Genomic DNA, 8807 nt, shown 5'->3' with positions numbered 1-8807 from the left:
TCGGATTCAGCATCAAGCTCTGGATCTCCTCCTCGAATCGGAGCGATTCCGCCATTTCCGGCGAGTACGTGCCGGAATTCCCCGATCCGGCGCCGGAGTTTCCCGTAAGTTCCATTGGTCGCGCGCCAAACCCCTAATTTCAGCAATAATTACTGAAAAATGTTGTCTTTATTGTGAAATTCGTCAAAAGATCCAATCTTGAGGAGGAGGAGGAGGAGGAGGAGGTTAGGGTTTTTGTTGGCGGAGGGAAAGGGGGAGGAGAGTGTAGCTACGGAGAATTATATAAAGGATTTCCAATTGGGTTTTTTTTATTTTTCTTTTTTATTTTTTTAAAAGATTATTTGTGGGTTGGTTTGTCGTCTGTGCGATTTCACCGAAAAGAGCCGCGAACTGAAAGCAACGTTTGGACCCGTATAAAAAGGTTCCAACGAGACAAACTGGAAAAAAGGTAGTTGGGGGCTGCTCTGGTCACCTCCTCCGGTGAGAATAACTCTCGAACTTCGGAGGCGAAAAGATGCTAAAGCCGATACACAAGTACCCATCGAAACTTGCAGGCGCTGGGAAATTAGCAAATCAAAATTTGGGGTACAGAGAGCATTTTGATTCCGTCCAACGATCTAAATTATTTTATTATTTTTACTGACTTGTTCTCAATTTGGTACGTGAAGTTCATCCATCTCATCACTTTGATTCTCCAGAGTGTTTTTTCAAAACACTTCGCAGGATATCATAAAGATCCATTTCATATCTTGATGCCCCTGCGTACGTTTTAGTTAAGTTTATGAAATTTGCATTACGGACAGTTAATGTTCTTTTATCCAATTGCCAGCAATCTGGACAATAAAATGTTCTCCCTGAACGGATATAAATTTAACAGAAAATCTAACAAAATTGTTGTGAAGATGTTAAAGTGCCTTATCTAACAAACAATTCAATCGATCAAATTCATCAAAAATTTGATCCATATTCGCATATTTAACATCAAATCATGTGTTTCTTGATATTTAGTCAAAATATTCCAATTTTTCGCACGCTCTCTCTCTCTCTCTCTTTGATGTTATCCGCCCTGGGATATTTAAATGAACTTCAAAAACTTGAGCTATTGGAGTCACTAATCCATGATCTAAACGAATTAATCTTTGCTTAAAATGCAGCCTTGTTTAGATAATTACATGAACACAACAATACATGAGCATCTCCTTCTTCTCGACTTTGATCAAAAACCCATAGAATCAAGTCATGGTTCTAATGCATCTAAAGCATCCCTTCTCTCTAAAGTCCAGATGGGAAAAAATAGGTAGGAATTTTTTACATTGCAGTATCTTGTAGTATGGTGTAATTATAAAGATGACTCATGGTTTGTAAATTTACACAGACGACTTTTTGTTTACCAACTACTATAAGGTTATTAAGGGTTACTCATGTAGTCCCGATCAGTAATGTTAGAGTTATTCTTGTAAATATATAATCTCATGATCACTTGTGTAATTACACTATAGCGCAATGTATCTTGATATAAATGATCCTAATAGTTATTATTCGCCTAGCGGTCGAGAAAATGAAAGAAAACCAAAAGAAACAATGCAAACGTGAGTAGAAATAACCAAAAGGCTTATTTGCTAAAAGGAGTGCAATAATTAATGCCAATAGAGATACATACATAATCATGAGCCAATCGTTTCTATGGCGGAGCGAAGTTAGATCCTGAATCTTTTATTAGCGAAAGAAAATCAGGGCCTAACGATTTTTTAGTTGATTTTAGACATTAATGATGGCGACATTAGCTTTCCTCAATGCTCAACATGTGCTAATGCTAACCATTCATTATAAGCGCTGTCATCTCTTGTTGATACTTTGCACCCTTCGTATTTAATAAAATCAATCTGAGCCAACCATAGGCATTATGATCTTCTCGTTTTGTTCCATGCTGAACTTTTTTTTAATAGTAGGTTTTATGCACGTGCAACCCACGTAGCAAAATATCATGATTAAATATTTTTAATTTATTTCCTCATCAAAATTTGTTTTTAGGTTTCACTTTAATAATTTTTTCTCACTTATGTATCTAAGCTCTAGCATTGTGATTATTTATTTTATTTGATGTTTATTTGAATAGACTACACCGAATTTAAATATTTTTAATTTATTTCCTCATTAATTTTGTTTCTAGATTTCACTCTAATAATTTTTGCTCGCTTATGTATCTAAGCTCTAGCAACATGATTATTTATTTCCTTTGATGTTTATTTGAATGGACTACACTGAATTTAAATTTTTATGTTGATAATTGAATTGAAAGGGAACAAATATAATCCAAAGCTAATTTGAATTTTTATGTTATTTGGACCGATATGAAACCAAGCTTGATTTGAGAAAGTATAGTATTGTGAAAGTGAAAAATACTTGAAAAAATAGCACTATAAAAAAAAGAAATGCGAAAAATTAAAGCTAATAAGCCAAGATGATTGATTAAAAATGGGCTAGAATGAAACTAAAGAGAATATGAAGCTATTCTTAATCATTGATAGACTCCGTAAAAAACTATAAACTAAAGATTAATGCTCTCTAGTACGCTTCTATATGATAAAAATATCCACATAAACATATAAAGTACTAAAAATAGTTTATAAAAATATCTTCTAAATATTCCTAATTTTACTCAAAAAATGAAACTATATATTCTATACAATATTCAGAAAATGGATTTTTTTATTCATTATGTTTCATTTGCTTTATTGAGTCGAGATCAATTCTTCTCTGCTTTTATCTTTTTCTTGTGTAATTTGAGAGTAGTATCTTCATCATCTACATCGATTATGACTTCAAGTTGGAGGTGAATTTCTTGTATGGTTATCATTTTTTGGGTTTGTTTATCTTTTGTCTTCTCATCTTACTTCACAAAGAAGTTGCATGTATTTCCGATGTTCAACACAAAATTCTAAAAATATGAATTTTAATTAATTTTCTGTTTCAATGAGAATAAAGTTTAATTAAATATATATAATTTTTGTGTGTTTCTAATTTATTACTTAAATAATGTTAGGAGCTATCTCTTTTTTCTATAATAAATTCTTCTGTTATGCATCTAATAGGAGTTTCTGCTATGTCAAATAATGTTACATTTGCTCTCTCTATGTTATTTTCTATGAGGATCTGAACTGAATACCTACATTTTTATTATTAATTTGGCTTATATTATAATGTTAATATTTAATTTTGATATGTTTTTTTGTGAAGAATAAATATTATTTAACTTTGGTACTATGTCATCGCAGTTCTATGACATTTATCATTGGGACACTCTTATAAATATATTCTATCCATCTTGTTGTTATAGCCTTTGCAAGCATAGAACCACGGTCTAATTCTATTGGAAATGGTAGTTATCTTTGCATTATATGTACAATAGTATGTCCGCATATTAGTAAACTATTTTTAAATTTAATTGTGTGAATTTTAGAGTAGATCTTGTAAATCATATTTTTTTCGAAAGTTACGATCAATGTATATATCAGTAATTTGAATTTGTGTTGTATTTGTAAAGAGCATTGATGGATGTGCTTTTATATTGGTAGCTTATTTTGACTGCATATTAGCATCAAAAATGTAATTTTTTTTATTGTGTTATATGGACGTTTACTTGGTTTACTTACCATTCTATTATTTCTTTAGTAAGTTGTATCTTTAGATTAATTGATACTGTTAACGTAATTTATGATGACATGCATATTTTCCTTATAAAATTGAGACATATATACGGTGTATTTTATGTTTAGTGATATTTAATAAGAGTATGTTCCTTCATATTTAAAGATCTTGAATTTTGAATATCAAACAATTTCTCTTTTCTTTGTCAAGTTTAGAAATTTTAGCCTTTTTATGATTTTGAAAATTTGAGGGTGTGTTTCATAATTTTTAAAACTTTAGTAGTCTTTTTTGAAAATTTTAAATTTTAAGTTTGGTGTTTGTAATTTTCGTATTTCGTTTGTTGGTGATGAGTTTTCAAATGTTAGGATATTTTTTACAACTCTGAAAATTTAAGGGCGTGTTTTGCAATTTTTAAAACTTTGGGTTATTTTTTATAAAATTCATCTTTTTAGTAACTTACCAATAAATTTTAGATTTGATGTGTACTCGTTACAATTTTTAAATTTTTAGGGTTTTCTATGATTTTCAACTTTTGAGGGAATTTTTATAATTTTTATAACATTAAGGTTCTTTAAATAAATTTTAAACTTTTAAGTGTCTGATGATAATACATTGAATTCGTTTATGTTATTTATAAGTTTTGAAATTTTAGAATGTTTTTTGTATTTTGAAATTTTGAGGTTGTTTATATAATTTTTAAAATATTGAGGGTGTTAATTATAAATTTATGTTTGCTGTTTTAAGTTTAAAAAAGTTAGGTTTTTTATGTATTTTAAACTTTTAATGGTATTTTGTGCAAGTTTTAAAACTTTTTGGGTTTTTAAAAAAAAATTATGTATTATAATATATTAGCTATGTGTGATTTCTTAATCGTATTTTTTAAAATTGTTGAGTTATGGGTAGTTCCCGTTGGATTAGTATAAAATATAATTAGTATTAGGATAGATTGAGATTTAAACAAAATATTTAAAAGAGTGTTTCATATATATTATTAATCTTATCTTTTTAAATTTTTGAGTCATAGATAGTTCATATATGGTTAGTATAAGATATAATTAGAATTACGATAAATTGATATTTAAATAAAATATTCAAAATAGTAAAGGGTAATATTGATTATAAAAAGTTTTTCTCGAACTCGTGGTTTTAGAGGTATGATTTTATGAATATTCTTATCTATTTTCATTTCGAACATACAAATTGTATCAAATTATTCACTCTTCAGTAAACTAGCTAATGCGCATGACTTGCATATAGATATTTTTTTTACAGTTTTAAATTAATTAAATAATTGTCATATATTAAATAATTATTTAATATAATGATATATTTAAAAAATTGTAGCACTTTAATTGTAATTTAGGATGATTATAACATATTATTGTCCTATTCTTAACTATTCATGTTTTTAATAATTACATAGTATAATTGCAATGCTATTAGGGGCTGTCTGGTTGTATGTTTTTACGATGTAAAAGGATGGAAAGTGTAAAAAAGTGGGTCCCAATGTCAGCTTTCATCACTTTCAATTGTTTGTTTGTAGTTGTGAAAATAGTGTAAAGTGATTTCATATGCTGATGTGGCTTGTAAAGTGATTTCATAAAAAAAGACATGATTTTAGGAGAAAGCTGACATTGAAGTCAGGAAAAAATAATAAAAAATAATTTCAACCAATATGATCATTTGAGTAGGAACCGCTTTTTACACTTTTCAAACAAACAATTAAAGTTACATTTGCAAACCAAACAAGTAATTTATGATTCCAATGGAATAAAAAGCAAACAAAGAAAAGTATAAAAGTAAAATTGATGAAGTGGACAACAACTTTCCAAGTTGTGTCATAAATACACAATTTTACCAACAACCACCAAACAGCCCCTTAATGGCTATAAAGAAAATTATTAATTAATTAATTATTTTAATAAATTAGTTTATTATACTATTATTAAATAATAAATTATGAAACAAACGAAATGATTGCAATTTAAGTAATAATCTTAAAATATCTATACTATTTATTAAGGAATATTATATTTCTTAATAGTATTTAATAGTATATTATTTTTATCATGGTATTATTAATAAGTAATAATTATACAATTATTAGTAATAGCTATGCTTAATAGTTTATCAAATATTTTTTTCTTAAATAATTATTATTTATAATAATTGCTAACTCCTCTTATTTTTTCTTATAATTATAAATTATTAAGTATATTGTAGAGAATGACAAAATGTTTTTTTAAAAGAAATGACAAAATGTTTTGAGAACAAAAAGAGATGCGTAATTAATAATAACTTTTTCCCTTATCGATAATTAGCAAATGATTAATTACAGATGATGAATATAATTGGGAATTATACACATTAAGATAGAAAATATAGTAAAATTATAAATTTGACACTCACAATCTCTTTTATAAATAGTGTAAATTGTTAGACCCTAAGGGGGGTGATTAGGGTCTTATGCTAATCTAATCCGATTTTATGCCAATTAAAACTTATTAACGAGTTATCCTAGCAAGTGTGAAATACAACAATGTATATGAGCTAGGATAAGCAATATGAATAACAAGATATATCCTAACAAAGAGATATAGGCAATGTATGAGCAAGGATATATAAACAACACAAGGGTAAACAATCTAAACAAGATAGTGGATGATATAGAAATGAGCAATGCACAATGGCGATATAAGATATGAACATAAATATGAATGAACGCCAAAGCACACTCAAACAAGCAATATGATCACGGAGTTCGAACCTTCCGTCCTACGTCTCCGCTCCCCACTCCCGGGGAGAAATCCACTATCAACCGGGTTTTCTACGTTCACCCGAATAATGTTTACACCTCACACTCGGTTTTCTAGCTAACCGAAAACTTTACAATCAACACACTATTGTAATCCCACTCTACACCCACTAAGTGTTGGACCTAGTCGTATCTCCCTCAAGTGCTCGGTTACAACCTTTCCCTAGGCTCGTCAACCGACGCCACTCCTCTTGGGACGATCCCCGACTCTCACCACACACTCCTCACTCGGTGTACAAGTGTATTACAAGGTGAATCTCACAATAAGCACAATATAACAAATGATTGTTCTCAACTATGGATGAGAACACAATGAAAGCACAACTCAAAGTTACAATCTCTCACCACCCAACTATATTATGTATGTAAATAATAAAATCAAATCTAAACTCAATATAAAACTAGCTTTAATAGAAATGATAATTAACAAATAATTATAAGTAAAAGCTAGAGTTGAGTTTAGGAAAACTTCTCTAGATCAAGATGGAGAGATGGAGATTTGAGGCCCAAACAATAAGATAATCTCATCCACTTGTGAAAGCTAAAACTGCTTTAAACCAAACCCTTAAACAAGTTTAAACTCTTTTTAAAACCCTTGTTTAAAAACTTCTTAGCTTTCTGAAAAGAGATCAGCAATGGGGTATTTATACCCACTTGAAATCTCAGCCAAAACCCCAAAACAGAAAGACCAAAAAGCCCCAGAAAAATCAGCTCAGAAATAGCCGTTAGAACCAACGGCTCTATTGGCGGTCGACCGACAGAACGTTCGGTCGACCGAAAGAAGGAATTCGGTCGACCGACGGAAAATCCGGTCGACCGCGAGCAGGTTTGAAAAATGAAGAAACAAACAGAGACTTCGTCGGTCGACCGGTGCGGTCGACCGATAAAAAATTGAGCTTTCGGTCGACCGCACCGGTCGACCGACAAACTCTCTGGAGCCCAGTGACGGCTAAAAATATGAGCGGTCGACCGGATCGGTCGACCGAAATCTGATACATAAAAATCTGTTTTTGAAAACTGTTTTTCTGATTTTAAAACCCTGTTTAAAAATATCAAATAAATTCAGAAAAATGTAAAACTTTGGGGAATGATTGTAGACATGATAATAAACATGCTACAATGACTAGTTTCGAAAAAGGACTTCCCAAATGAAAAATATCATCAATTTTCAAATATGTTCAAAAACATGAAAACCTGAAAGTTGATATTTTGATATTCTGACTTAAACAACATTTTGAAACCTTATGAAATGATTGTATAGACTTGATAAAAGATATAATATGTTGTTATGAAGTCTATTATAACTATATATATATACGAAGAAACCAATAAATGTGTGTGTATAGATATTGAGCTTAGAGTATATAACACACATAATATAAAATCTAAAACTACATTACCCAAGCAATCTTGATCTTCAATTAAGCTTGACTTGGTACACATGGCGATGAAGCTTGAACTTGATCTTTAACTTTGAATTGCAAGGCTTCACTCCACTATTCCGCCAACCTCCATTGGATATCATCGTTGTAGCGCATATTCCATCCAACCTCCAACAACGTTGTTTGTCTAATATATAAGAATGTACAAACACTAGACAAAAAACATTAGTAGTAAATTATTTGTTAAACATCATCAAAACAAAGAGGCCAACATAAACTGTATGCCGCATTTTGAAAATACTACAAATATAAGAGGGTATGATTATTTCCAACTTAAAAGCAAAACTTTAAAATTACTATTCATAATATAATAAACACTATTCCTCTTGATCCACACTAATTACTGTTTTTGCTACAGTAATATTTTAGCGTTGAGCATACCATCCATGATGCAACAACCCCCCCTACATGCTACAGTACTTTTTGGCCTCTTTGATTCGTTGTTCAAGCAAAGAAATATTTTTTAACCTTGAAAATGTTGTTCATGACTTTTTTTGTTCTGGCAAATAATGAATTTAGAATTTGTCAGATATTTTATAAATATAAATATTTTTAGTTGCATTATAAAAAAATGATAAAACTTTATGTATACATAAAATAGAGCGAAATATATATATTTTTTGAGAAAAAATAAACATAAATGCGGTGAGCGTACATCAAACACGCGACCTTTAGATCTTCAGATTGATGCTCTACCAACTAATCTCCCCCAACAACATTAAACAAGCATTAAAAATAACATTTGTTTAGTAATTTTGTAATGTTTCTGATAAACAGAAAAATTCTTCCCGATGCCTACAAAATATACTGAAAACTGGTTTTAGAAATGATGGCTTAATCATACATTTTATTTAAAGAGAAGTTATTTGGATACAAAAAGAATTTGATCGCAAGATCTTATA

The sequence above is a fragment of the Asparagus officinalis genome, chromosome 5, assembly GCF_001876935.1.
Source record: "Asparagus officinalis chromosome 5, Aspof.V1, whole genome shotgun sequence".
Lineage (NCBI taxonomy): Eukaryota > Viridiplantae > Streptophyta > Magnoliopsida > Asparagales > Asparagaceae > Asparagus > Asparagus officinalis.
This window is presented reverse-complemented; position numbering follows the sequence as displayed.